This window comes from Rhinopithecus bieti, unplaced genomic scaffold, assembly GCF_001698545.2.
Source record: "Rhinopithecus bieti isolate Rb0 unplaced genomic scaffold, ASM169854v2 scaffold_5478, whole genome shotgun sequence".
Classification (NCBI taxonomy): domain Eukaryota; kingdom Metazoa; phylum Chordata; class Mammalia; order Primates; family Cercopithecidae; genus Rhinopithecus; species Rhinopithecus bieti.
In genome coordinates, this window is record NW_016805008.1 from 2,730,687 (window position 1) to 2,733,924 (window position 3,238).

General features: G+C 44.5%; 1 pseudogene; it reads left to right on the forward strand.

Annotated features, from left to right (window-relative positions):
* Positions 1-419: 419 nt before the first annotated feature.
* On the forward strand, positions 420-1,668 carry LOC108528856 (uncharacterized protein C12orf29 pseudogene; annotated as a pseudogene).
* Positions 1,669-3,238: the final 1,570 nt, after the last annotated feature.

Sequence of the window (3,238 nt, forward strand, 5' to 3'; positions counted from 1 at the left end):
TAATGGAGACGGGGTTTCACCATGTTGGCCAGCCTGATTTCAAACTCCTGGCCTCAAGTGATCCATCCGCCTCGAACTCCCAAAGTGCTGGGATTACAGTCGTGTGCCACCATGCCCAACGGGGTTTTGCCATATTGGCCAGGCTGGTCTCGAACTCCTGACCTCAAGTGATCTGGCCGCTTTGGCCTCCCAAAGTGTTGGGATTACAGGCGTGAGCAACCGCGCCCGGCCTCTATTCCCATATTCCTCTCCCTTTTCATCATAATCCTGAAGGAAGAAGTCTAGAAAGAAAAAAAAATGGAAGTAAGGTTTTGGGGGCGCGGGCTGCAGCTTTCGCTGGGCATGTGGTGTGAGCAGCCTGAGCCCTGGGCTTACTTGCGCAGGGCTTTCTTCCCGCCTGTACTTGGCGCTGCTCAGAAATGCGCTTTACTCTTGCACCGCCTGCTGGGCTCACCACTAGGCGCCTCGGCTCCGAGGAGCGGAAAATGCCGTGTGTTTCTAGGGAGGTGAAAATGGAACCCTCCACCGAAAGGCAACATCAGTCATTTAACGTTTTGGCAACGAAAACTGTAAGTCATGAGGCATTAGGTGGAGGTATACACAGTGCAATTCCAACAGAAAAAGTGGACGGAACATTTTGTTACGTTGCTACTTACAGAGATACCTTTGGGCTTGATTAGATAGAAAACCTGACAAACAACCTGTTAAAAGATTTTAAAATTTTCTACATTCAAAAGAAAACTTCAAAGAATTTTCCTGGAATGTTGAGGAGTACTTCAAAGCTACTCCAGAGTGCTGGATAGCAGCAAAGGAAACAGAAAAATTAAATAGGAATCTGGTCCATGATGAAACATGGACATATTCCTGGTTGGGCACAAGAAGAGAAAAATTACAAATAGCATTACTGTCATTCCTCTGTGGTTAATTATGAATTTGCAATTGCTCTGGTACTAAAGCATCATCCTGAGGATCCTAGGCGTTTGGAAATTAGTGTAGTGCCACTATCAGGTCTCTTGGAACAAATATTGCAGCTTATAGGAACAAATATCAACGGAAACCCATATGAGTTAGGAAGGAAGAAGCATCAACAATATGTTAGACCACATGGACCATTTCAAATAAGAAACCTGCCTACATTGGGCCGGGTGTGGTGGCTCACGCCTGCAATCCCAGCACTTTGGAAGGCTGAGGTTGGAGGATCACTTGAGGTCAGGAGTTCGAGACCAGCCTGGCCAACGTGGCGAAACTCCGTTTCCACTAAAAATACAAAAATTAGCTGAGGGTGGTAGCAGGCTCTTGTAATCCCAGCTACTCAGGAGGCTAAGCCAGGAGAATCGCTTAAACCCAGGAGGCAGAGGCTGCAGAGAGCAGAGTTGCACTACTACACTACAGCCTGGGTGACAGAGCGAGACACCGACTCAAAAAAAAAAAAAAGAAACCTGCCTCCATTGAAGCACAATGATCTGTTGTCCTGGTTTGAAAGTCACAGAGTAGGTAAAGTGGAAGGAATAGTATGGGATTGCAGTCATGGCTGTTTAATTAAGGTCCATTACCATCGTCTATCGTCTTTGTTTACACTGGCCAAATGGAGATGTTTATATGAATTCAAAACCAGTTCTTATCAATATGAAATTTAACAAATATGACTATGCTTTTAGTACTGTTTAATAATTTTTTTAAATCAGAAATTTAGTAGGCTTAAAGATACAATACTTGTCATATAAAGTGCAATTAAAATTAGTTTTATTTATTTATTTTATGGAGACAGGGTCATCCACGCTGGAGTGTAGTGGTGTACTCACAGTTCACTGCAGCCTCGACTTCCCAGGCTTAAATGATCCTCTCACCTCAGCCTCCTGAGTAGCTGGGATTACAGGAGCGTGCCACCATGCCTGGCTAATGTTTTTAATTTTTAAATTTTTTTGGAGAGACAGTGTCTCAGTGTGTTGCCTAGTCTGGCCTTGAACTCCTGGACTCAAGTGATCCTCCTGCTTTGGCCTTCCAAAGTGATGGGATTACAGGGGTGAGCTACCTCGCCTGGCCAGAATTAGTTTATTATTAAAAAAAAAAAAAAAGAAGACAAGCTGCGAAACAGAAAAAAGAATACCTCTGTTAAAAACTGCAAAAGACGACTGGGTGCGGTGAATCGTTTGAACTCAGGAGTTCAAGACAAGCCTGAGCAACATGGAGAAACCCCGTCTCTACCAAAAATACAAAAATTAGCTGGGCATGTTGGTGTGCCTGTGGTCCCGGATACTTGGGAGGCTGAGGCTGGAGGATGGCTTGAGCCCAGGAGGTGGAGGTTACAGTGAGCTGAGATCATGCCACTGCACTCCAGCCTGGGCAACACAGTGAGAACCCATTTCAAAAAAAATTACAAAAGACTGGGAGAAAGCAGAAACAAGAATTGGGAAGTCTGTGCTATGTGTAGAATCTTCCTGTTCCACTAATAAGGGAATGTGATCTTTGATCGATTGAGGATAGGGAACATATAATGGAAGCATTAAAGGGGTGTGTCTTCCTTACTTTTTGCCTCCACTCTACACTTTTAGGTCAGACATTCCCCGAGAGGGGTATTATCAGGCCTAGAGTAGAGACAGATGAGAGGTGGTTGAAATTACTCTATTGTATAACATAATTAATATAAGCAGTGACTCTATGGGATCCTTTAAAACTTTTATTTTCTGGGTAAACATTTGATCTTTTGTATCTGGGCCAGTGCTGGAAGTAGTGACTGCTTCCCACTCTTTCTGCTTTTCTTCTCTTGATCACCAGTGGCAGGAGGGTGAGGCTAGGTAGGAAGGAAAGGTTGATGTAGACTCTGGACGTGCCCAGGGAGGGTTTGGGTTGTAGCTGGTCCTCTAATTCCACCTAGAGGTAAGAACTGGATGTGGTCAAGGAGAATCCTCTCGCTACTGCTCTCTTGGCCACAAGCTGGCAGGCTCCTGTTTTACTAAGGAACACGAAAAAGTCCAGAAGAAGGCTTATACACACACACACACGATCATATTTTTTGGTTCATTTTAAAATTTTTTATTGTCATATAATATACACAATAAAGTATACCAACCTCAAGTGCTCCATGAACTTTTACATGTGGAAACACCTTTTAACCACAATTCGGTTAAAATTATCTGAATATGGCCGGGCGCGGTGGCTCAAGCCTGTAATCCCAGCACTTTGGGAGGCCGAGACGGGCGGATCACGAGGTCAGGAGATTGAGATCATCCTGGCTAAC